This window comes from Pseudonaja textilis, chromosome 2 (genome assembly GCF_049901715.1).
Source record: "Pseudonaja textilis isolate UNSWEBS1 chromosome 2, rPseTex1.2, whole genome shotgun sequence".
NCBI classification, from domain to species: Eukaryota; Metazoa; Chordata; class Lepidosauria; order Squamata; family Elapidae; genus Pseudonaja; species Pseudonaja textilis.
In genome coordinates, this window is record NC_141991.1 from 135,867,788 (window position 1) to 135,895,594 (window position 27,807).

Genomic DNA, 27,807 nt, shown 5'->3' on the forward strand with positions numbered 1-27,807 from the left:
TTTTTTTCTACATCTTTCCAGTAGAGGAAGCAGACTGGCGTTCTATTAAGAAAACACAAAGCCTCAAATCTCGTTGTTTCCAATTTAGTATATTAGCTCAAAGGAGTATTGTAGGTGGATTTGCATAAATTGTCTTTGAGAAGAAACAGAAAAGCTAACAGGATAGGTATTTTTCTGTGACCAAAGAAGTTTGCATGTTTTTAGGTTAAGTCTTCATGAATGCTTAACTGCAGCACCAGAATGCTCGACTCCACAGTGGCAGATAATTAATATCAGAGGTGGTATTCAGCAGGTTCCGATACTGGAGAACCAGTAGCGGAAATTTTGAGTAGTTTGGAGAACCAGCAAATACCACCTCTGACTGGAGATTTTGCAGTATCCTTCCCCAGCCACACCCACAGAACCGGTAGTTACAAAATTTGAATCCAACCACTGATTAACATAGTGCCACCTCTAATCAACGACATTGGTTTCCATGTCACCTGAAAAACGTAATCCTGCCAGATTCTCATGTAATCCATCTTATTTATTTTATTTATTAATTCAACTAATATGGCTACCCCTCCAGGAGAATTCAACTCTGGGTATCTAGCATTGAATTAAAAGAATTTAAAAAAAACACCCCAAGCTACAAAAATAAAAATATGAAGTCAATCATATTCAGATCAATAACTCTAAACACAGGCTTACCTAGTACTCTGGCTGAGGGCTCAAGGGAAAAAGAAATCTAATTGCCCTCAAGGAAATGGAGTTTTCCTGAAGGAATTGGCCAGCAGTGTATTCCAGCTGTTGACCAAAGCTGGGAATTCCCACAACACTGTCTTAAACTCTAGGATATCAAACTATGTGGTAGGGTTGCATCACTATTATCCTTCTCATCTTTCCCATTACCTATTTCTTTCGCATCTTATGACTAACACTTTGCTGTTTGTATCTTATGATTTATGTTGATTGTTTTTATTTAGTATGTTATGACTAGCACTGAGTTTGTATCTGATGATTTGTGATGATTGTATTATGATTGTGATGATGATTTATCCTTTGTTGCTTGTATGTACACCGAGAACTTATGGACTGGAGACAAATTCCTTGTGTGTCTAATCACACTTGGCCAATAAAGAATTCTGTTCTGTTCTGTTCTATTCTGTTCTGTCCTTTTCTGCTCTGCTCTGTTCTAATAGGAATGCTTAATTACAATACTCTTCATTCAAACCAAGATTTGTGAAGAAGTTATAAAACATCATTATAAACAGCAAGATATGAACTGATTAAACAGAAAAAGAAAATTGGAATGATCAAGATGACCATGGAGCCAAAGAAAACATAAAATGTGGTAAATAATAATTATCATCGTTTTTTTGTGTCACAGTGAAAATTAAAAAGTCAAAAGTATCAGTTACAACAAAAATGCTATTATTAAGGATGCAAGTACTATATCTAATTCTCAGCAGAGACAGGAAAAAAGTGATACAATCTTTGCACTTGGTTTCGTATATGTATCAAACAATCACTATTTTTTATTATGGGTATTGTGTTTTAAAATATTATTAAACCTCAGATGGTGACATAAGTGGAGGAATTTTTAAAAGAATGATATTCAAAACTGGATGACTGAATAAATATAAACCATACGACTGAGGGCACTAGGTTTGTCTAATCTAACAAAGAGAAGGACTAGGGGTAATAAGATAGCAGTCTTCCAATACTTGAGGGCAGGGGTGGGATTCAAATATTTTAGCAACCAGTTCTGTGAGCATGGCTAAGTTGGTGGGTGTGGCTTGGTGGTCATGTGACTGGGGGGATGTGGCTTGGTGGTCTCATGTGAATGGCTGGGAGTGGCCAACTCAACATTGCTCACATCAAGGGGCGCTTCTTGCCTGGCCTCTTTTGACTTTGAGGATGCTGCAACGGTCATAAGTGTGAAAAAGGGTCATAAGTCACTTTTTTCAGTGTCATTATAACTTTGAATGGTCACTAAATGAACTGCTGTAAGTCAAGGATTACCTGTACAAAAATACAAAAAGCTTCTTTGCTTGCAAAAAGCTGCCCTAAATATCAAACATTAGATTAAAAATACCTGCAAGCAGTGGTGGGATTCAAACTTTTTTACTACCAGTTCTGTGGGTGTGGCTTGGTGGGTGTGGTGTGGCTTGGTGGGTGTGGTGTGGCTTGGTGGGCGTGGCAGGGGAAAGATACTGTAAAATATCCATTCCCTCTCCACCTCACTAACCTGCTTTCCAGCTCCATTCTCCTGTGGGGGGCAACAAAACAAGACCCCAGTCAATCAGCTGGGACTCAGGAGGCAGAGAATAGATGGGGGCGGGGCCAGTCAGAAGTGGTATTTGCCGGTTCTCTGAACTGCTCAAAATTTCTGCCAGCAGTTCTGCAGAACTGGTCAGAACCTGCTGAATACCAACTCTGAAGCATAGCGATTGATGAGGGAGGTGGAATATGCAGTTCGGTAATATCTGGATAGTTACAAGTCTTCCAACCTTATTATAATTCATGTAAAGAAGTAATTTGAAAACCACATGAAAATATCATCCATAATGTGCTGAAGATATCAATAGCTCCATAGCAGAAATTATACTTATTTTTCTTCTAAATATGCTTTCTAATAGTGTTCTTAAAAATACAAGATGTCATTTATTGGTTCTTAGGAGGATTGGTTCTTAGAGTGTATCAGATTTTGTTTGAATTTTTTCTTCTCAAATCAGGCAACACCAAGCACAGAAGAGGAAATTAATATCAGATACTCCTTCCAATAATTCCCTTCACAAACTATCAAAGTCAGATCACTTTGGCTTTAGAGCAGGGGTGTCAAACTGGATTACTTTGAGGGCCAGATCAGCCTGGTAGTTCTCCGCAGGCTGGGCGGGCGGGGGGTGAGACAGGATGGATGCCTCCTGCAGCACCCTGCTGGCCAAATTGGGGCATGGGGGACCCTGTGAGCCCACCCGCACCGCATTTTTGACCTGGACGGCTTCAGCAGCACCCTGCCAGCTAAAACGGGGCATGGGGGAGCCTCGTGTGCCCCCCCATACCCTGTTTTGGTTCTCAGAGGCACCACCAGCAGGTCCTTTGCTATTTCCACCGTGGGCCAGATTTAGGAACCCCGCTAGCTACATGCGGGCCATGGTCCTTGAATCTGACCTCCCTGTTTTACAGGAATCATTGAGTATGTCAGAATTTTCTTTTGAAGCTGAATCAAGGGCCCTTCATGCTTATTCTGGTAAACAAAAAACAAAACAAAACAAAAATCAACTGCATACCTCAGATATGCCTGTGTTAAAATGCTACAAGACATTGTCTGAAATGTAGGAAAATCTCTTTAGATAATAGGTTCCCAGCCTTTTCCTCTTTCCTTAGTGCTCTGTTTGAACAGGTACTCCAAGGTTCCTCAACCTCCAGTCCGTGGACCAGCACCGGGCTGTGGCATGCCAGCAACTAGGCTGCAGAAAAAAAAAGAAGTCCCATCCGTGGATGCAGGCAGCATGCAAAACCACACACCCTCCGGTCCATGGAACAACCTCTCTCCACAGAACCAGTCCCAGGTGCCCAAAAGATTGTGGGCTGCTGAGATACTCCATTCTTCTTTTAAATGTTTATTTGTCATCTTTTTTTTTTTAAGGAAAAACTCCCTAGATTAAAACAGCAGTAAAACATATTAGAATTATGCAATATTCTCTTCTATTCCTCCGCTGATTCCAATCTGAACCACAAATGCAGCATTCTGCACCCAGGATTTCCAAACACCCATCAGAGGAAGTTTCAAGTAGAACCTAAATGCAATAATGTAATGTGGGTGGCCAAATAACCATTCAGCTTCAATTAACCTAAGCTGTAGGAAAGTGCTTGTAGTTACCACAAAAGCCAACGTTAAAAAAAAAGATACAAACAGTGGCAATAAGTGGAAACTGAAAAATCTAGCTACACTGGAAGAACAAAATAGCTAAGTGCTGAATACAGTATTGCATTGGCTGTATCAGAGTAATAAAGCAATTCCTCTCTAGCTTTGCATGGAATGTTTGTCTGGCTATGCAGCTCCATGCAAAATCACATCAGGAAGGCTCTAAGATCATACCCTGTATGTTGGATCTGGGAGGATGGTTCAAGAATGGAGGCAAGACTCAGATAACAACAACAGCTCTTTATTAGTGACTTCAGATCTGAGCGAAATATCTCAGCCGCAGCAGCCCCTTATATAGGGCTGGCTGTGGCTAGGCAGCCAATGAAGGCGATTTGAGTTTGCCACCCTTGGATGGGCCAATCGCGGCAGCCCGTTTACTAGCCAATCGGATCAGTCTGCGGTGACCAATCACGATCCGCTATTCGTGGGCCAATCAGAGTTGCAGGCTTTCGAGTCTGCTAGACCAGAACACCCCTCCCCTCTCAGTTCCGTTTAAGGGGTGGAGTTATATAGTCTCGCAGGTAGGCAGGTCTTCATACCTGTCTACGTAATTGCAATTGTCCATGTTCAAATTCGGGTTCAGATGGACTGCTTACTGGATCTAGCTGGAACGGTGAACCGGTGCCATAGTTGGGACTCTCTCCTGATGCCCTCGGGTTGATTGAGTCCTCAGCTTCATTGCTACCGCTATGGTTTTCCAGGCTCGCTGAACCTGCTTGGCTGCTGCTGCTTGGTGAAGTGTTCATCTGCCCAGGTTCAACTACGGTTGGTGAGCATTGTAAGCTATGCTGTGGTGATCTTGGGGTTAGTTCTGAAGAAACAGGTGTTGGTTCTATTTCCGGGCTCACAGTTTCCCCCCACCCCCCGGTGTTGAGGCTGGGGTCAGGGATGGAAGTTGTGGTTAGTCTGGAACGTAGCTGGTCAATGTGGCGTTTCCATGCTCTGCCATCAGTAGTCAGTAGATGGTAGGAGCGGGAACCCGTGATTTGAGTTATTTGAGCAGGAATCCAGAGGGGATCCTGTGAAATTTTTTTTGCAAAGACAAGGTCTCCTACCTTAAAGGCGCGATGCTTGCTGCTGGAACCCAGGGGCTTTTCCGGTGTGTAGGCAGGGTGCAAGCGGTCTAGAGGCGATCTGAGTTTCCTGGCCATCAGGAGTTCAGCTGGGCTCTTGTTAGTCATGCTGTTGGGTGTGATGTGCTGGAGAAGCAGCATTCTAGTGACTTTATCGTGGATGTTACCTTGTTCCATTTTCTGTAGGGTTTTCTTTGTGAACTGAACCATTCGTTCAGCCCTACCATTCGCCGCTGGATGAGCCGGCAATGTGAGTGCGTGTCGGATGCCCCGTTCGGCTAGGTATTGTTCAAAGGCTAGGGCAGTAAATTAGGGCCCATTGTCGGAAACCAGGACATCGGGTAGGCCGTGTGTGGCAAAGAGTCTGTTTAATTTCTTGATGACTGCCTCTGTAGTGGTTGTTTTCATTTTATTGACTTCAAGCCAGTTAGAATACGCATCAACAGTTATTAGGAAAGTGTATCCTTTAGTAGGTCCCGCAAAGTCAATATGAATGCGCGACCAGGGACCTCTGGGTGTTTCCCATTCTGCTGGTGGAGTTTTTGGTGGGGCTGAGTGGTTTTCCTGGCATCTGTTATAGGAGGTGACCCAGGTTTCAATTTGTTTGTCCATACCTGGCCACCAGGCGTAGCTTCTTGCCAGTGCTTTCATACGCACGATGCCAGGGTGTCCATCGTGTAGCATTTGCAGGACTTTTTTTTGTAGTTTGGTTGGTATGACGACTCGGTCTCCCCATAAAACGCACCCTCTTTGTGAGAAAAATTCTGTCTGTCTGTTTTTGAATGGTTTAAAGGTTTTCTTGGGCTCGTATTCTGGCCATCCCCTCTCCACCCAGCCAAGAACTCATGCCAAACATGAGTCTCTTTTAGTTTCGAAGGCGATGTCCTGGGCCATTAGTGGAGGTGAGGGAATTGTCTCGATTTGTAGTATTGGGAGCGTGGGAGCTGGGTCTTCCTGCAGCTCGGGTAGTGGTGAGCGGCTCAAGGCATCAGCGTGAGGAATAGAATTTCCTGGGCAATATCTTAGTTGATAGTCGTAGGCAGCTAGGAATTCCGACCATCGCATCATTCTGGGGGAAAGAATGTGTGGGGTAGGTTTGTCACCCGTCAGAATGCCAAGTAATGGCTTATAATCCATGATAATGGAAAATGGTCTCCCATACACATATTCATGAAACTTTTTAATCGCAGAGACAATAGCAAGGGCTTCCTTATCTAGGTGGCTATAGTTTCTTTCTGTTTTTGACAAAGTTCTTGAAAAAAATGCAATTGGTGCCTCTGAGCCATTTGGTAGGACGTGACTCAGGATGGCCCCCACCCCAAACGGTGAGGCATCACAAGTAACAGTCAATGGGAGTGTCTCGTTATATTGTATTAGCACTGCATCAGAAGTGAGGAGGTCCTTTTATCGAGTAGTCTATGAAGGGGCTCAGCAACAGTCGCCTTCTGGGGTAGGAAAATGTTATAAAAGTTAATGAGTCCCAGGAAGGCTTGGAGGTCAGTTTTGTTTTTGGGTCTTGGGGCATTTTTGATAGCTGCCAATTTCTTTTCTGTAGGGTGGATTCCTTGTTTGTCAAGAAGGTAGCCAAGAAACTCCACCCTTTCTGTGCATAACTGGCACTTTTCCTTCTTAACCTTGAGGCCAGCATCTTTGAACCTTTGTAGGACTGTTCTGAGGCGTTTCTCTAATTGACTTTTTGTTGGGGCTGATATCAGTACGTCATCAAAATAGGGCACGACCCCTTTTATGCCTTGTAATAGTCTCTCCATCAGGCTTTGAAAAATGCCTGGTGCTACGCTTACTCCAAACTGGAGCCTGTTACATTTGAATGCGCCACGATGTGTAACTATAGTTTGGGCTTCTGCAGTCTCGGAATCAACTGGCAGCTGTTGATACGCTTGGGCCAGATCTAGTTTTGTGAATATTCTGCCACCCCCAAGTGAATGTAGGAGATGCTGAAAGACTGGTACCGGATAGGCGCTCTGTTGCAGTGCATGATTGAGGGTGGCCTTGTAGTCACCACAGATTCTCAAGGACCTGTCAGGCTTTATGGGGGTGACAATTGGTGTCTCCCATCGGGCGTGGTCAGTGGGCTGTAACATGCCTTGTGCAATTAATTTGTCCAGTTGCTCATCAATTTTGGGTTTGAGAGCAAAGGGAACTCGGCGTGGCTTTAGGCGAATGGGCGCAATGTCAGGGCAAAGATTAAATGAAATAGGGGACCCCTTGTACTTGCCTAAGTTTTCGCTGAAAACTTCTCGCAAATCCTGGACGAGGGCTGCTTCCCAGTCATCGTCTTCAGTATGATGGATGCCAGCCATTCCGATTCCCAATGGCGCGAACCACTGAAGGCCCAATAGACTTGGCCGTTCTCTGTCTACAATGGTGAGTGGTAGAATTGCATTATGTCCTTTGAAGGAGACCTGGAAATGGCTAGTACCTGCGACTGGAATCCGGTTGCCTTGATAATCTTTCAATATGAGTCTCTGACTGCTGAGGTCTTGGCGTCGGATGTTGGGAATCAGTTGCTTGAGGGTTTTCCAGGATACCATGGATAGTGAGGACCCAGAGTCTACTTCCATGATGCAAGGTTTATTTTCGATGGTGACCTTTACATGGATTTTCTTAGCATCTAGCGATGAAGCGTGGCCGGTGGTGATGGTTTGATGAGCCTCTTCTCGTCTGGGTGTGCCATTAAACCTTCGGGGTCTGCTGTACTGGTTCCACTGGTTGCTAGAGCAGTCCTTCTGTGTGGTGGGGTTGCCATCATTCCTTTTCGGGCTGCTCCCTCTCCATCTGGGGCTGGAATTTCTTTTGTTTCTGCATACTTTCGCAATATGCCCATGTTTCTCGCAAAAACGACAAATGGCGTCTAAGAATCTGCACTCGGATCGAGGATGGTTTCCAACGCATCCGGTGCATTGGTAGTTGGATTTAAGACCCCGCTGGTCCCGTTGCTCACATTCTGACCAGAGTCTGTGGACTTCTTCCTCCTCGCTGTCTGAGGATGACTCGACATCTTCATGATGGGTGGCCGATGTGTACTTGTCTGAAGGTTTCCCAGCATCGTTGGTGGGTTGGCGGTTGGTCCCGCTGGTTCGGTGCATCCGTGCTGCTGATTTACGAGTGGCTTCAGCTTCGGTGGCATCTGCTATGGAATCTGCAAGTGAGATGTCTCCTTTGGCCATGATCTTGCTCTGGACAGTTGGATCTCTAAGGCCAAGGACGATTCGGTCTCTCCTGGCTTCTTCGAAATTGGCGAAGCCACATAAACCACCTAGGTTTCTCAGTTCTGCCACGAAATCCCCGACGCTCTCACCTTCACGCTGGTCCCTCTGATAGAACTCGTGTCTGCGAATGACAGTTGGTACTGCTGGGGCGTAGTGGTTGCGCAGGATGGGAGCAAGGGTGTCCCAATCCATCATTTTAACTTCAGCTGGTTTCACTAGTGCTTTAGCCATTTTAAAAACGGCTGGTCCGCAATGCGTTAGAAAAACGGCTCGTTTCTTGCTGGACGTGGCATCTTTGAGGTTGTTGGACTCTAGGAACATTTGAAACCTGTCCATATATGAGTCCCAGTCCTCGCTAGCTGGATCGAATGGGGTGGGTGGTATAGCGCTGCTGGCCATGTCCCCATTGTTGCGCTCTGTCAGCCACGTGCTCCTTCAGCTAGCTTGAGTTCAGTAGACTTCATTGCCTCCGCATCCCATCCTCGTCGCCAGTGTTGGATCTGGGAGGATGGTTCAAGAACGGAGGCAAAACTCAGATAACAACAACAGCTCTTTATTAGTGACTTCAGATCTGAGCGAAATATCCCGGCTGCAGCAGCCCCTTATATAGGGCTGGCTGCGGCTAGGCAGCCAATGAAGGCGATTTGAGTTTGCCGCTCTTGGATGGGCCAATCGCGGCAGCCCGTTTACTAGCCAATCGGATCAGTCTGCGGTGACCAATCACGATCCACTATTCACGGGCCAATCAGAGTTGCAGGCTTTTGAGCCTGCTAGTCTGGAACACTGTATCTTGTACTTCTCTCTGAAGTATGTTGGACATGTCCCCATATCTGCTACAGAATCTCTAATCTTCTAGAGGAGTTTTAAAGGTAAAATGAGATCTATAGAGGGGGTGGAAAATCTGTTATACTGAATACAGTCTAAACCATACATTTATCAACAGGAAAACACAGACATAGACTTTTTCGTCTTCTTTTTTCTAACTACACATTACAGTAATTCTTCTACTGGCAACACTGCCAGGAAGTTTTTAGAAAAAAATCTTACATCTTCATCTGAAAAGCAGATTTATGATGCAAAACAGTAAGGTGGAATAATGGTCCTTGGTAAATACGCCCTAGTTTCAAAACCAACATTTAATAACTAAATGAATGTACTAAATAATCATGATTTTGATTTTTAAGATCTGGTGTTGATTCCGCCTGACATCATCTTAATGAGGGGAAGTTTAATTTTAATTGTTTTCATTGCTTTGAATAAAACCTTTTATTTCTGCCACAAATTGTGTGGAATTGGTAGGAAGGTTTCTTAGGAGCTCAAGGAAAGGAGAAACTGGTGCAACAGCTACAGTAGAAATAATACTCTAAAATCACACACACATACTTTTCAACTCTCTCCATATAGCTGGAAACTGTGTCTTGGGTGTAAGAAGTTCTTCAGTCTAAATCAAAACAAACATATTGAAGTAAATGTCATAGGCTTAGAGACGCTAGAAATGTTCCTTGCTTTTTCTGCAAAAATCTTTAAAAAACCACTTAAGTGAAATTATGGAGTTTCCAGACCACAGGCTTGCGGTTACAGAGCAAAATTCTGGCTCCACTATAGTTCTACCCAAATAAGTTCCCTTTCTTGGTGGCTGGGAATCCCAACCCACCAGTTCTTATTCTTTCCCTCCCTTACCCTTCTAAAGCAATGCTTCTCAAAGATGTGATTTCAAGAACCTCCCCACCCCTGCAGGATGCGGTGTGGTAGGATTTCCCCTGCTTTTTAACTGACAACTTGTCAATACATGCAAACATTCAACATTTAACCAAAATCTTAAAAAGCTACTTCATTTCTTTCTCTTTCTCTCTGCTTTTTTTTTTTTACTTCCTCCACTGTTGTCCAACCGAGAGGGGAAGACCCAGACCTTTTAAAATCAGAAGTGATAAAAGCGTGATCTTAGCTGCTTCAGTTGCGCAGGAGGTCCGTTCTAGCATCTGAAATTAAAACTCTGGCCATTCCACTGCAAAGTCATCAGTATAGTTTTTTTTCCCACCGCAGAGAAAGTAAGAGATATAGCTACCGGAACGTGAGTCTTGATGCCATCCAAGACATTCCAGGCTCCTTCCAATTTTTTTTTTCTAAACATTTTATATAGAGAGCCGTAAAGCATGTGTTTATCTATCTCACTACTTAGTAAGAAATTAATCATTTCTAGCCTGTAAATGCAACTATGCTGCCCAGCCAGAATGGGGGTCCAAGTACCTCCACCTGCAGTTGTGCAGAGGATGAGATTTTAATGAAGAGTTTCTTTGCTTCACGACTGCTGGTCATCCTTTTGCATAGCTTCCAGCCTCGTCTTCGTTAGGAAAGAAAAAAAAGGGGGGGGGGCAAGAGACAAGATGGTTTGTTTAGCTTTGTTTTAGTGTGAACCACTGCAATTTCTTCAATAAACTATAGTTAAACAAGTCACAGGGACCACAATGTCCCAGTGGTTAAGGACCCTGAGCTTGTCAACTGCAAAGCTGACAGCTTGGATTTAAGATCTGACACTGTGCAACTAAGTGAGCTCCCATTACTAGACCCAGCTCCTCCCACCTAGCAGTTCAAAAACATGCAAAATGCAAGTAAATAGATACCACTTCAGTGGGAAGGTAACAATGTTCTGTGTACCTTAGCGTATAGTCGTGCTGGCCACATAACTGCAGAAATGTCTTTGGACGATGCTAGTTCCCTTTGCCATGAAACAGAAATGAGTACTGCCCCCTAGAGTCAGACATTACTGAATAGGGGAAATTTTTACCTTTAAGTTTAAACAAAGCACTACTTTCCTCAGTATGTGAACGAAATCAGAGACAAGGATGGATGTGGATGTAAGTGGATTCTGTGTATATGTGAGAGAGAGTGATTGTGTGCTACAGTTTTGTCAATGTTGACTCTAGCACTTTTGCCTGCGATGGGAGAAATTTCTTTTGTTTACATTGAATACAAATTGGTTTAATATTTAATATTAATGAACTATTAATATTACTCATTAAATAATATTAAACTATTTAATTTTGCAGTTTTTAATCAATAATGGAAAAGTAAGGATAATTTAATTCATCATGGAAAAGTCCCTGCAGAAACAGGTATTTGAGGCACTACCATAAGAAAAAAACACACATAAAATAGCTGTTTTTAACCAAGCAGTTTAATAAAAATAAAATAAATGTAAAACTAATTTGCAAATAGACTGCATAGTTTGTAAAAATGAAAACTGATTAAAAACTCTGACATTAATACATTTGCATATTTGCACACAATACCGACCTCCCCCATCACAATTGTTTTTCTAAAACGGAAGGTAGCCGTTGAGTGAGGAAAGATTTCCAGGGCCCCGATATATTATGAAATTAAATTTTCTTTAACCCCATTTCCCTCTCCTTTATTTTTTTTCAGTTAAATGAACTATATTAGATAATCAGAAGCAATTGTGATCAGTAGCATTCATGACCTTGTTTCAAATTCTAAATTAATAATATCCTGGGAGAAAAAAGAGGCTACTCAAGTTTGCAGTCTAAAGCCAGACATTAAAAACAGTAGGTTCAAATAAAAAATATTCAAATCAAAGCTCAAACAAGCATTTTGCTTTTTGATAGTAAAACTGACCAACAAATAGCATTTAATTATATGTATGTTCCTATGGGCACTTCAGACACTTTGCCCATTTAACCAAAAAATTTAAAATCTAAAATGTCCCTGAGTATGTTGACCAACACAAGGAAAGAAATAATAGTGAGCTGTGTTAAATGTCAGAAGGAACTACAAGCACACCAGTTAACTGAAGGATAATTTTATGTTAGTGGGGATAATTGCAAGGATAATTTTAAGCAGTAAAATATAGAGAAATCTCTCACTCTCAAGAAAATACTTGAATATGTTGCTAGAGAGATCATAGCTGCTCATCATGCTATCTGCAGTCAGGAAATGTTAATTCACTGAGAAAATGTGGTGCTTCGTAACAGAACTTTTGGTTCTTGTGGACTCATCTCCAGATGAACTGTAAATGTGTTTCTCTGAATTTGTCGTAGACCCCTTCTCTTAGCTCATGCTTTGCCTTCAGAATGGAGGGAAGATAACAGCAGTTTTTTTCCCCCTTCTCCAAAGGGACTACAGTGTGTAGGTCTCTGGTTCTCCAGCATATGGAATGATCATACTGTCAGGTTTTGGGAGGTTAGACCATGGAGGATGAAGTGTGAGAAAGGCACAGTGGCATTTGATTCTTCATGATTTGCATACAGAACATACACTGCTGTTCCAGCTTTGATTTTTAATATTATGGACAATGGCCAGAAAGGGTAACCTCCCCAAAACATAGAAAGGCTTTAGCAATTCACAACAGTATTCTGGCTTTTAAGGAGCTTGCAAATTTCTTTGGAAAAACTACAAAAAGTTCTGAAAGCTGTAATGAAATGCTTGAATTCATCATCCTAGTCCAATATCTTCCAGGAATTCCTTTTTCCTATCCTTGGATTCATCCAAATTCAAACAGAGGATGAAACAATGTTAGATTCCCTTGTTCGATTCACACCACAGTTCTGAGGGGATGATCCAGAGATATGCCAACAGGTAATTCAATCTATCATAAATCAAAACCCTTTTCTGACACCCTCCTGCAGACACTCTTATGGACACCTAAGAAATGGTGTATAAGACTGATGGAGGTGAAGTGAAGTGTTATGAAAAAGCTAGTAGCCAACTTCTTTATTATTAGCGAAAGTGGCTCCTTACCAGATCATGGGAATGCTTTTAGACAAATAGTCTCAGTGTTAAAGTTACCTGAAGATATATTGGTTCTAATGGGAAATAGTTGAGTTAATGGGATTTTAATAAAACAACAACCTGTCCCTTTCTTTCAAAAAGACTCACTGAGAATTCTGCTTGGAAAAGAATCACTTTCAGTTTTAGGCAGCTGCCAACTGAAATGTATGCTGGAGATGGGAACAACATGAAGGAATCTTTTATCATGTTTGGTGGACATGTACAAAAACTAAAATAACTGTATTCGCATAGATACTTTGATACAGAGGATTTTAAAGATTAATATCCAACTGAAGCCAGATTTTTTCCTTTTAGGATTAGTGGGTAAATAGTTAGAAAAAAGCCATGAAAGATCATTTCAGTGTATGATCCCAGCAGTGAGATTACTACAGTGATTCAACACTAGCCACTATGGAGGAATGATTGATGAAGTTGACAGATTTTGGTGAAATCGAAAAATTATTTTATCTGATTAGAGAAAAGACATTATAGTTAAATGGAAGCTTCTTATAGACTTTTTAGATAAAAATGAAAATAATGAACATATGGTTTTGATGTTTAGTCAGTATAAATTATAGAAAGATAAGTAGTATGATGTAATCTTACAAAAGTTTTACACACACACACACACACACACACAAATATATATATATATATATATATATATATATATATATATATATATATATATATATATATATATATATATATATATACACATATACATACACACACACACACTTATAACTGCTGTGAAGAATATTGGAAGCCACTTTATATCTTTTTTCTTTTTTCTCTCAACCTTTTTTTTTTCTTGCACATTTGGTTTTCTTTTCCCTTTCTTACTTAGCTTTTCTAATTAGTCTTAGCTTTTCTCTTCTTGTTGAAAAGTTTTAATAAAAATTATATTTAAAAAAGGAAGTCTGTTCTAACTACAGGTAGTTGACTTACAACAGTTCATTTGCTGAATGTTCAAAGTCACAACAGCACTGAAAAAAAGTGACTTATGACAATTTTTCACACTTATGTCCATTACAGCATCCCCACGTGATTTACATTCGGATGCTTGACAACTAACTCATATTTATGACGGTGGCAGTGTCCCGGAATCATATGATCCTTTTTTGCAAACTTCTGACAAGCAAAGTCAATGGGGAATCTAGGTTCCCTTAATAACTGTTACTAACTTAACAGCTGCAGTGCTTCACTTAACAACTGTGGCAAGAAAAGTTGTACAAGGGGGCAAAACTCGCTTAACAAATGTCTCACTTCACAATGTAAATTTTGGGCTCAATTATAGTCGTAAATTAAGGACTATCTATATAGTATAGCTTGTCACAGAACACAATATGAAGGGATTAAAGGATGGTGACAGCTTCCATCACTGAATAAGAAAGAATTGACACAGCTATGAAAGGGTGTGTCACTGCGGTGAGTTATTCACTTCACCCCTTCAGGCTAGCCAACAGCTAAGTTTGCCTAACCCCAATGTTAGTTTTTCTTTTTTTCAGTTTGCGGAGACTGTTTTAACACATTCAGAAATGGAATTCTTCTTCCAACTGCATTCTGTTCCAGGATAGACTGTGCCTTATAATATTAGAAATGAATTGTGCGATACTAGCAGACAAAACTGACCATCTTAGACTGACTACCATTAAAACTGACCACCATTAAAAGATGCTGAATGTATGGTTGCAAGTGATTATTAATGAACAAATAGAACTAGAACCAGAATTATTTTTATTGGGGATATTCAAAAATAAACATGGGAGAAATATAAAATATATAATATTACATATTCTGACTTCAGCCAGAATTGCTTATGCCCAGTGTTGGAAACATATGTGTATACCACTAGATGAACTGGTCATTCAAAAAATAATGACCTGTGCTGAGATGGAATAATTAACTCTGATGTTACAAGAGAGAGAGGAGACCAAGTATTATAAAATTTGGGGAAAATGGTATGACTGGATTGAGCAAAGATAGATAAAGGATGATGAAATAATGATAAGCAATACATAAGTTAAATGTTTATATTCACATAAATTGCGCATATTTGTAAATAATGCACAAAATAGTAGTATAAGATGAATGCCACAATTTGTTGAAGTTAAGATGTTTACACTCTTTGTTTTTTAAAGTTATCGAAGATTAATCAAGTTTATTTAAAAATAAAGAAAGAAAGAAAAGATGCTGAATGTATTAAAATTAGGCAACAGACCAATAGACCAATTTTTACATTGCAACATCTCCAGCTGTGAAGGCATTTCCTACTAGGTTTTCTCAGAAAAGGAGACAGCTGAGAAGGTTCCTCAAAATGTGTAACAGTGAGTAAGTCATCTTTTTGCAGAATCATACTACATATATGCCTATAAATACTTTTCTATAGATAAGGAATTTCTATAGAATTCATTTCTATAGATAAGGAATTGAAAAAAGACAGAGGCAGTGGTTCACACTGTAGTAAGCAAATCAACATATTGTTACTATTCGGAAACTGAAGCTATGGCACAACAGGCCAAAAAAGTTAAAGATGACGCTTGTAGCGCTTTTGGAAAATCTTAGATATACCTTAGGTGTGGTCCCATCATTTATGAGAAAGGACAAGGTGGGATACCAGCATCCATGTTATGCATCTTTTTTTTTGTACTAAGGACAATAGCATTGGGACAGAGAATGTAAAGTAGAACCATGCTGATGAAGCACATTTTAACTATGGTCACACAATTTTCATTATTCTGAGCCAAAACTCCATTGAACTGATTTCAATGAAAAAAAAAATCTTGTATTCTAACACCTGAGTGTGCCTGATGGCCCTTAGGAACAAACAATACTTCCTTCCACGTAGGTGGAAGAAAGACCTATGTTAAGATATTACATTTCCTTTTTTACCTAAACATCAATGGTGATGAAGTGTCCAATTTTATAAAAACAACGTGCTTTACATACTCAAAACTCTTAATTCCACAGTGAAAAGCCATTTGAAATATTTCAATATTGGAAGTCAATTTTCAACAATTTTTGCATAGTTTTAGGATCTGGTGCATTTTAATTATCAAGGTAAAAGTTATTAATGAAAGAAGTAGTGAAAAGTGGTCTTTCCTTCCAACAATGAACTGTTATTTATTACACTGTAAATGATCTCCACTACCTTAATGACAATAATTATCAATTTTAGTATCTGAACATACTAATCTGTACATCTATTTAATCTAGTCTATAATCTATGTCCAAAATTCTGCTACGTATCAACTTCTTTGGGTTGGGTAAAGGAAACTAATAACTTAGTTTTACTGCTTTTATAAAGACACTTATGTTTGCCTGGTGGATTTCTGATCATCTATGGACACCTCAAGTAATGAGACATCTTCAAATGTCCCATCTCTGTACATCTGACTATTGAAGCTGGACAAATTCTTCATTCTTATATTTAAAAATGACATTGATATATTTTCTTGTATAGCTGTCAAAAGCTCTCTTCCTTTTTCTAGCAGGAGCATAGCTCGGTTAATAACTGCCTCCTGGTGGTTCAGATTTCCTTCCACCTAATTAATCTGACATTAGATCTTCCGTACAATGGGGATACTTGTGATCTTTAGCATTCCAGCTGTATTCAGAGGATTCTTCCTTATGTAATATTAGCAAGAAGGAGACCCAAAGACCAAGACCAACCTCCAGCGCAAAGCTGAGGCCACCTATAAAATTGTCCTTAGCTATTTCAGTTGGTTGTGTTTTCTTCTTCCACTGACATAATTCTAGCCGTTTATTTATTTATTTTTGTCAATTGCTACAAGATATAAGTAAAAACATAGTTATGAATACATGGATACATATAAGAAAAATAAAAACTAAAAGAAACAATAGGACAGGGACGGTAGGCACGTTGGTGCGCTTATGCACGCCCCCTACAGACTTCTTAGGAAAGGGGTGAGGTCAATAGTAGACAGTCTAAGGTTAAGGTTTTTGGGGTTTGGAGAAGAAAGCACAGAGTCAGGTAGAGTCTTCCAGACATTGACCACTCTGTTGCTGAAGTCGTATTTCCTGCAATCAAGTTTGATGCAATTAACCTTGAGTTTGAATCTATTGTTTGCTCTTGTGTTGTTATGGTTGAAGCTGAAGTATTCATTGACAGGTAGGACATTGCAATGTATGATTTTATATACTATACTTAGATCGGACCAAAGGCGGCGTAGTTGTAGGTTTTCTTTTTTTTTAGAAAAAACTTTATTAATTTTACCTTTAAAAAAAACAACACAACTGCAAATTATGTACAACAACAAGACAAACAGGCCTTAGCATAGGCCATGGTTTTATTTTAATTGTTTTCCCTACTCTTCCCTCCCCTTCCCTTACTTTTCCCTCTTTCCTCTCTCAAGCCTTCCTCTCTTTCCCGTAGTTGTAGGTTTTCTAGGTCTAGAATTTCGAGTCTGGTGACATAAGGTATTCTGCAACGAGTAGAGAAGTGGAGAACTCTTTTTGTGAAATATTTCTGGACTTTCTCAACTGTGTTAATATCAGATACGTAATGCGGGTTCCAGACTGATGAGCTGTATTTGAGTATTGGTCTAGCAAATGTTTTGTATCCTCTAGTTATAAGTGTAATATTACCAGAGAAAAAGCTACGTAAGATTAGGTTAACAACTCTTAACGCCTTTTTGGCTATGTAGTTACAGTGGGCTCTAGCACTTAGATCATTAGAGATGAGTATGCCAAGATCCTTGACAGAGTTTGGATCATCAACAAGGTCTTGACTATTTAGCCTGTATTTTATTTTCTGATTTTTTTTGCCAATATGTAGGACAGAGCATTTATTTGTTGAGATTTGAAGTTGCCATTTACTTGAACATTCTGATACATAGTCAAGGTCTTTTTGAAGGGTAGCAGTATTGTCTGTGGTGTTGAATAGCTTTACCTCGTCAGCAAAGAGAACGCAGTTGCTTTTGGTATGATCACAGAGGTCATTTATGTAGAGTATGAAAATAGTTGGTCCTAGAACACTGCCTTGGGGGACACTACTGTTGACAGGTACAGAATTTGACAGGACACTCCCAATTTTGACCATTTGTTGTCTGTTTGACAGGAACGCTTCTATCCAGTTATGCTGGTGTCCAGAGATACAGTAAGATTTTAGTTTTAGGAGTAGTTTGTCATGTACCACTGAATCAAAGGCTTTACAGAAGTCTATGTAGATTGCATCTATTGCTTTGCCCTGATCGAGTTGTGTAGTCCATAAGTTTTTTCATTGCCATGGGCACACTATCTATAACACCAGTATAGGAAATTCATGGAGTTGAAATCCATCCATGGTTGAGAAACACTGATGCACAACACTTCATTGCTGACATGATCAGGGGTTTGATCATTAGATCACTTGAGGCTACTGTAAGCATACATATATACAAACACACACATGCCCCTGGTTACTCAGAATTGCTCTAAATGACCTTTTTTACTTGGTCTGCTGAATAAATTGATGCTTGGCTTCCTCACAGGCATATGCATGCATAATGCCTTTCTAGTGCTTTATGAATGCTTGCTAGGCTTTATGAGGGCTCCTTGTAACCAGGGATTTAACACTCTTTCAAAACAGCACTAGACCTATGTTGATAGAATGGAGTGGAACGGAACAGAACAGAACAGAATAGAATAACAGAGTTGGAAGGGAGCTTGGAGGTCTTCTAGTCCAACCCCCTGCTTAGGCAGGAAACCCTACACCATTTCAGACAAACGGTTGTCCAATCTCTTCTTAAAAACTTCCAGTGTTGGAGCATTTACAACTTTTGGAGGTAAGTTGTTCCACTGATTAATTGCTCTGTCAGGAAATTTCTTTTGAGTTCTAGGTTGCTTCTCTCCTTGAATAGTTTCCATCCATTGCTTTTTGCCCTGCCTTCAGGAGCTTTGGAGAATAGTTTGACTCCCTCTTCTTTCTGGCAACCCCTGAGATATTTGAACACTGCTATCGTGTCACCCACTAGTCCTTCTTTTCATTAAATTAGACCTACCCAATTTTTAAAAGCTGCACAGAAATTTGACATAAACAGGAAAGTTAGCTGGGATTTGCCATGTGTGCCTTGCTGGTTCTGTCCCCAAGTTCAGATTTTCTTCTGTGACAAAAGATTTTATGTGGCCATAAAATTTTATTCTGTTTACAGCCTTGATTGGATGAGGTCACTTTCTATACCTCTATATTCCCCTATCCTTGCTCCCCTATCCTTGCTAATAAGGAGAGCAATTGATGGTGGTTTCTCCTGCTAATATGTGGTGGAAGAAAAATCAAATCAGGAATGCTTGTCCCACATTAAAACCATAAGGACAGCATCACTTTCTGGCCTTCTGATGAGGTAGAATGAAGCTTGGCAGTGCAATTTACGTGGCACAATTTTCCATCTCCTGAAGATCGGAAAAAATCTCTTTAACCCAGCTGTATGACTGTGCCCACAGACACAGTGGTATAAATGTGAATTTTCCACATTGTGTCTTGTGTGAACTGAAAATATCAACCCTCACACAGTTCCGTAGAATCAGCTAGTGTTATTTACTCCGAATTACTTCTCAAGAAACACATTGCAATCTTTAGGGAGATACAGTTCAGTCATGTTTCACTGTTGTTTGAAATACTCTGGACTGGATCCAATATTATTTATATTCAGATTGCATTCATTGGTATCATTGCAACACAGGCACAACAAATCTAACTTCTACATATGACTCTCTAGATCCATCTTCTGGTTCTTTCTTTTACTAACAATTAGTAATGGCAAACGGATGTAAATGTGGGATTTTTTAGATCATCTTCCACACTAAAGATCTAATGTTGGAAGCCAAAAGAACAGAGTAGTGCAATTGTATGGCATACTCTTTCATGGAGTAGAGACCAATTCATCAAATCAAATTAGACTTTGTGTAGTCTTACACTTTCATTCTCAACCATCTTCTATCACAGGATGCAAGTTGGCTAAGCTAGCAGTTGTTTATCTACACCAGGGGTGTCAAACTCAAGGCCCGCGGGCCAGATCCGGCCCACAGGGTGCTTAGATCTGGCCTGAGGGGCTGCCCTGGAAACAGTGAAGGACCGGCCTGCGGTGCCTCTGCCAGAGAAAACAGCTCTGTTTTCGCTGGCAAAAGGTTGCAGGAGGCCGTCCCAGATGAAAATGGAGCTTGGGAGTCCATTTTTGCTGTCAGAGCGATCAGGCCACCACACGCGTCCCCTGACATGAGTGATGTCAAGCTGGCCACAAACACACACACACCGAGGTGAAACACAACCCTGATGCGGTCCTCAATGAAATCGAGTTTGACAACTCTGATCTACATACTTACCGGTGTTCCGAAACCTTTTGGTTTGGTACACACATTTAGAATTTTGAAAGTAAGTTGTCAGCAAAGAAATGGCCCTTGTAAATTACAAAATGGCTACAACAGAAGGCAGAAAGTCCTGTTCGATCACAAAAGGACTGTCATAATGAACAAATCCAGTCTCCGCTCTTCCTATTTTACTTTATTGTTTTTTTCTCCCTAGGCCAGCTTCCAAGGAAAGCTCTGGGACTGCCGCCACTTTACCATATTGAGTTTCTAAGAATATCTATAAAGCTGATGCTGACAACCATTCTCAGAAATAAAAATAAGGGTAAAACTGGAGAAAGGTGTTTTGTTTTGCTGTGTGTAAGTTTTTAATTATTTTTCAAAAACTTTGGGTGTTTGTGTGTAAGTGCAGATCTGTCTATCTATCTGTCTGTCTCCATCCAATTGGTAGACAGTGCTTTTAATGGACACTAGGATTGGTGTCAAGGACATTCCATTGAGGATCTCAGGATTAGATTAAATCGTCTTTAACTTCAGCAAACTTTTTGTATCGTATGCTGTCAGGAGACAGGTTTTATGAAGCCCTAAAACCACACTGGATATGCCAAAATGGGCATGCCGAAGTGTCCATACATCTAAACAAATCCTTTGAAATGCTGTGGGTGCTATTCATTTCTTCCAGCCCAAGAAGGAGACCCCTCTGCTGTATATCTCCGCCTGGATACACAAGCAGGCGGCAATACTTCCTCCCATGAGGTTAAAGGGGGCAGGCTGTGTTTGCCTTTGCATGAGGTGTAACCGTGTGCCTATGACACCAGCAGGATTTATGAGACCCATTAAAGCTATGAAGATCATGCTCCCTGACAGAGAAAAACAGTTGGTTAGGAAGCCCGGGGGCTCCTCCTGGGGCATACCTGGTTCCTAGCTTCTGCTTCTAACTTTTCCAGGCCTTTCAGGGCCATTTCTCAAGTTAGTTTTGAACAGGGTGATTAATGTTTCTCTGCTGAGAGCAAAAGGCTGTGTTTCCTTGGCAGGAACATTCCCCAGCTGAACTGTTGCAAAAATTGAGCTTCCTTCCTCTGACTAGGAATGAAGATCTTCGCCTCAATCCTCTCCCTTACTGCCCCGCTCTTACAAAGGATGCTACAGACTGAGGGAGATGGGAAGTGATGCCCTGAGTTAAGATGAAATGATATATTATAAGCTGACGTGGCACCCCATAATACTCTACATGTGACTTGGAATATCTAGACCTCAGAGAATCTCCAAATCCTTTTCTCAAAGGTAAAAAAAAATGACAGTAATAATAAATAAGAATTTGTTTCTTTTCATCCTAAGTGAGCCGCCCAAGGTGACTACCTCCTCCTTCCTAATGATAGAACTCACTCTACTTTTCTGGCGGTCTTTTTCTATTGGTGAAAATATTCAGAAGTTGCTTTGGGTCTAAAACAGGCACGCAATATTATTATATTGACTTCTTTTAGTTCAGGAAAAAAAGAGCTGCATGGCCACTTGTTAAGTTTGGCACATTTACAGTCACAGAACCTGCACTTCTTTAGTCTGTGCCAGTCAGGCTGCAACCAGAATACTGTGTCCAGTTCTGAGTATTGCATTTTAAAAGGATCCTGACAAAATGGAGTGTGAACAGGGAAGAGAAGTTAAGATATAAAGGCCTTGGAAGGAAGAGCATATGAGGAAGAGTAGGGCTGTCATGATAGCAGTGTTCTAATATTTCAGAGGCTGCCACAAAGAGTCAAGCTATTCTCCAAAGCATCTGAGGGCAGGACAAGAAGCTATGGGTGGAAACTAATTGAGGAGAGAAGCAACCTAGAACTAAGGAAAGTTTTCCTGACAGAACAATTAACCAGTGGAACAACTTGCCTCCAGAAGTTGTAAATGCTCCAACACTGGAAGTTTTTAAGAAAAGATTAGATAGCCATTTGTCTGAAGTGGTGTAGGGTTTGCTGCCTAAGCAGGGGGTTGGAGTAGAAGACCTCCAAGGTCCCTTCCAACTCTTCTATTCTATTCTATTCTATTCTATTCTATTCTATTCTATTCTATTCTATTCTATTCTATTCTATTCCATTCCATTCTAAAATTGTCTTCAAGTATCTGAAAAGCACCTAATGAAAAATTTGAAGCAGAATAATTCAGAGTTATTCCAGAGCACAGAACAAAAATCAATGAGTTTAAATTAGGAGGAAGTAGATTTTACTTGGACATCAGGAAACAATAAGTAAGATCTGTTTGGCAGTAGGATACAATGCCTTGGGAGGTGTCCGTTGATTTAGTTATTTGTTTGAATCCTGCCTTTCTTATTTTTACAAATAACTCAAGATGGTGAACATATCCAACACATCTCCTCCTCCTATTGTCCCCACAAGAAATGAGTTGGGCTGAGAGAGAGTGGCATGTTGGACTCCCAATTGCTGGAAGTACTTAAACAGAAGTTGAATGCCAAGGATGCTATAGTAGTGTATTTCTTCATTGGGTGCAGGGGTGGTATTCAACAGGTTCTGACCAGTTCTGGGGAACCGGTAGCGGAAATTTTGAATAGTTTGGAGAACTGGAAACTACCATCTCTGACTGGAGATTTTACAGTATCCTTCCCCTGTCACTCCCACCAAGCCACACCCACAGAGCCGGTAGTTAACAAATTTGAATACCACCACTGATTTGGGTGGGTAGGTTACACTAAATGGTCTCTAATGTTATTTCCAATTTTCTCATTCTACAAGTCTGTATTCTTAGTGCTAACCTCTCCCAAAAACTTCTTAAGAAGGCTGCATTTTCACAATTTGCCAGCCAGTTGCAGCTAGAGACTCTTCTGCTGTTGTAAAAACAGCTCAGCCAACAATGTGAACAATAGGTTGCTTAGTACCACCATTATTACAAAATTGCATGGTGTTCAGATTTTCAGCCTACACCAAGGGCAGTCGGCAAATTCTCTGGAAATTTATGGGGTCATTCAAAAATAGCACATAAACTGTTTTTTTATTACCAACCATACCGGGGAGTAATTGCATTTGCACAACATGCTTACTCATAGTTTACTCATGCTTACTCATAGCTAATTCAATCATGGCTTATTCGATTTTCCCAACTTCTTACGCTTGCATCGAACACTGAATCATAACCTACTTTCATGGGCAAGCTAGCACAAGCTAATCCTGTAATTTGCTAACAGAGACAAGTGACACAAGCTAACTAAAAGAAAATTGGCTGCTTTGTGGCTTAATCTGTCACATAAATACAATCTCCATTTTTATTTTTAGTATATGGTTTATCATACTTATCTTATATTGAGATAATTGGGTCTATCTTGCTATTAGGTTTATATTGGCTTACAACAATTTTTCAGCTGATCTTGGCCATTGCTACTTTCCTAGTTGGACTAGCCCAGAACTACACAGTAACTCAGTCCCTGCAGGATTCCATTGATGGTCCTGCTATATCAGGACAACAAGGAAATCTGAGGATGGTGATAACCCTGACCAGTTAACTCTCAAGTGGGTGACCCCCTTAAGAAGTTCATAGCATTGGAGGAGCCAAATTCTCAGGCCAGTTTCCCCCCTGCCTTCAGACTCACTAGTATTTCCAAACTATGAAGCGTCCTACATTTGGGAAGATGCAGACAGAGTCCAAGGAAGGTGTGAAGAATCTTTAGTTGTATTGCTATAGTAAATCCCAACATTTCCCAACATTTCATTGTATTTTTTAATTGTTCATTTTGATCTTTTTAGGGAGGTGTGTATGTTAACATTACAATAAAGCAAAATATTTAGGAACCTCTACATTAGCATCATTTCCAAATATTGCAAGCAACACTATGGAAGCCCACCCAATGGGAAGCCCACCCAATAACCTTCTACAGGTAGTCCTTGACTTACAACCATTCATTCAGCAACTGTTCGAAGTTACAACAGCACTCAGAAAAGTGACTTATGTTTCAGTACCAGTAATGAATTTACAGATTTCTCCCAAATATCCTCTTTTTAAGGTGAGGTTTCTTTTGAACTAATTTTGACATCTGGTACCGCGACAGACAAACCATATTATTATTTATATGAATTTTAATATGTATGAACATGGAAGTAGCTTGGTTTTCATTTTCCCCCAGTTTAGCACATGAGACTAATATTTTATAGTACTCCCCCACCCAAGTACCAAATAAATCCAATCCTTCCTGCTTTTCAAACTGAGCCAAAGTCAACTAGTGTTGCTATCTAGCTAGGTTTCTTTGAGACAGAGGTCTAATTTGCAGATAAACATATTTGCTTAGAAAAAAAAGTAACTGAAAGTGTTTTTAGAAGCGTGGTTTTGGTGTGGGACACCCAGCTGATATTAAACAAAAATCCTTTTGTGAATCTACTAAAAATCAACCAGGAATCTGTTAGTAGGGCCTGACTCTTTTTTCTGCCCAACTTTATTTTAGAACAAGATCTCTAAAATAACCAATTTTAACCCTCAACGGTCAAGGGAACTATCTATTATTGATGATTTTGGGATTGTTGTGGTTGTTATTCATAGTACCAATAATTAAGGTAGCATTTATTAAATTATTTTCATATAATAAATGTTTGGGGATGATGAACAATCTGAAATTTCATGAAGGGGTTGATAAACTGCCCAGGAAATAAGAGATTCTTTAAGATGCTATATAGGCAGACTATAAAAATGCCTCTTGCAATAATACGAGGTTTTTTTTCTAATCAGTTCAGCAAATTTGACATCAATTGGAACATCATAAGAAAAGCATGATCTATTTCACATAAAATCATATAGAGACGGTTTATAATCCTGCTGTGGAACAGAGATTTGGCACAAGCAGGGGGATGTTACATCTTTGTAATTTTTTCTTGTGACTGATAGACTCCTCAAACAATCATGCCCTAATTCATGTTTCCAAACAAACATTTTAAGTGGAAGTTATGTTTATTTTTTGCTTCTTTTTACTTCAGTAGGAACATTCTTCATAGCAGTCAGCAGAAGGAAGTTGTAAATTCATTTGTAGCACAAACAGAGAATGGGAGGAAACAGAAAGGAAGGTATGTCTCTATTGTTACCAGTGTCATTTGATGAAAAATCTATGCTTTCTAAAGGATCCAAAACAGTCTCCTCTAATCTAGAATACAACACGCAGAATCCCAGGACTGCATGCCAAATGACTTATCTGAGAGATGTAGTCCTAGCACTGATGATGTTACCTAGTTTGGTAATGAAATGCCTGCAAGAAAACCACCAGGCTCCAAGAGCACCAAGGACCCCACAGTTCAACCCTGAGCTACAAATATGATCTTCTATCAGATGTCGTCCTATCAGATCTTCAAAGCGCAAGACTGGGAAAAGCTAATTAATCTCTTGGTTCCATTCTCTGGTTTGGAGAATGCAGTGAAGAGACCTGAGTTTAAATACAGATAGTCCTCAGCTTACAACCAATCGCTTAGCAACCATTTGAAGTTACAAGGGCACAGAAAAAAGTGGTCCTGGCACTTGAGACTCTTGTAGCTTCCCCATGATTGTGTGATCAAAATTTGGGCACTTGGCAACCAGCAGGTTTTTACAATTGTTGCAGCATCCTGGGGTCAAATGATCTCCATTTGCAACTTTCCCAGCCTGCTCTGTCAAGCCAAAGTCAATTGGAGAAGCTAGATTTGCTTAATAATCTTGTTTGATGTTACTATCTTATTCTGGAAGTCAAAGCCTTTTTTTTCCCCTCCCCCTTCTTTTCTATACTTTTCCCTTCCCTCCCTCCGCCCTACTTTTCCTATTATTTGCTTTTGTATTTTTGTGTTTTATATTATAAACTAAAAAAAAACCTGAATGGAAAAATAATCTTGTGGTTCATTTAATGATGGTGGTGATTTGCTTAACAGCCATGGCAAAAAAGATCTGAAATTGGATGCAATTAACAATTGCTAACAATCACCTTGTTTAGTGTTTAGCCCCAAGGACCTGTATACTGCATGAGTTATCCTGGACATAAACTGTTTCAACTCCTACTCTCAAAATGACACTAGTGCACTGCACATCAGAACAACTAGAACAAGGACAGTTTTTTCCCAAATGCCACTGTTAAGTTTGAGCAATGAGAGGCTGAACCAGAGCATGAGTGCAACAGTACTTTATTTTACAAATAAAGGGCTGACCGTGCTTGCCAAGCCTGGAACTGGCTCACAGCAATCAGCAGCGAGTTGGACCCCGCAGCCTGCTTTTATAGCTGGCTGCTGGGGAGAACCAACCAATGGGGAATGGGGGAATAACGCCCACACAAAGTGAGTGGACCTGAGTGAGAACTCCTTGAGTCCTCAGGACATAACACCCCTTCCCCCCAGATGTGAACACGCATAGTCCTTGAGGTAGATGGGGGGTTTGTGTTGGCGCCCGGAGCGGCGCAACTCGGGAACATTGTCTGACTGTTCGGTATCAGTCTGTGACGGTTGAGCTGGCATAGTGTCGCCGACACTCTCTCTGGACTGGGCATCCTCGGAAACCACCGGGTTGGTTTCTGGGGTCAAGCTCTCGAGGGTTGGATCCGGTTGGTCAACTCTCTGGGCACTGTCATCCGAGTTTGGGCTGACCGGAACGACCGCTGGCGCAGACTGGTCACTGGGTGCGGTGTGGCTGGGTGGCGGATGAGACGGTTCCCCTTCGACTGGAGACTCTGGATTCTTGTTTGCGAGGTTGTTGAGGCGCCTTCTGAGTTGGTCTATGTGTCTCCTCCAGACGCGACCATCCTCCAGCCTTACTCTATACGATCTCGGCCCGGTGACGGCGATGACCTCGCCCGGAATCCAAAGTGGGTCCCCAGCGAAATTCCTTGCGAATATCGGCTCCTGTAACATAAAATGTCTAACCCCCGAAGTGGAAGCGAGGGGAGAGTCAGGGCAGTATTGTGGGTGCAGTCTATCTAATACAGTCCTCAGGCGCCGGCCCATCAGAAGTTCCGCTGGGGACTTATTGGTGACTGTACAGGGGGTTGAGTGCTGGCTCATCAGGAACCGTGAGAGTTTGTGGTGCCAGTCATCTCTGCCAAACCTAGCGAGGGCCTCTTTGGTGGTCCTGATGGCCCTTTCAGCCAACCCATTACTCGCAGGGTGAAATGGGGCTGTGAAAATGTGGCGAATGCCTAGGTTGGCTGCAAAACGGCTGAATTCTACTGATGCGAACTGTGGGCCATTATCGGAGACCAAGGAGTCGGGTAGTCCATGTGTAACGAACAGGCGCGTTAACACGTTGGTGATTGCTAGTGTGGTGGTCGTGGATAGCTGCGCCACGTCTATCCACTTGGAATAAGTGTCCACGACCACTAGGAACATCTTTCCATGCACGGGCCGGCCAGATCGATATGGATTCTAGACCAAGGGCGCTAGCGCTCTCCCATCTGGTAGGGGTGGCGATGGGGGAGCAGGACGGGATTCCTGGCAAATGCTGCAGGAACTTACCCAATTGACAATGTCCTCGTCTAGACCCGGCCACCACACGTAGCTGCGTGCCAACGCCT

The 27,807-nt window shown here is 41.0% G+C and overlaps 1 long non-coding RNA gene across 1 annotated transcript in view; it reads right to left on the reverse strand.

Moving 5' to 3' along the window:
- Nucleotides 1-9,603: 9,603 nt before the first annotated feature.
- The window catches only part of LOC148127108 (uncharacterized), a 34,006-nt gene continuing 15,802 nt past the window's right edge, over nucleotides 9,604-27,807 (reverse strand). Inside the window, exons 2-3 of the long non-coding RNA XR_015741938.1 lie at nucleotides 10,461-10,554; nucleotides 9,604-9,654 (exon numbers count right to left, since the gene is read on the reverse strand). This is a non-coding gene — a long non-coding RNA (uncharacterized LOC148127108). The remainder of the gene's footprint in view (nucleotides 9,655-10,460; nucleotides 10,555-27,807) is intronic.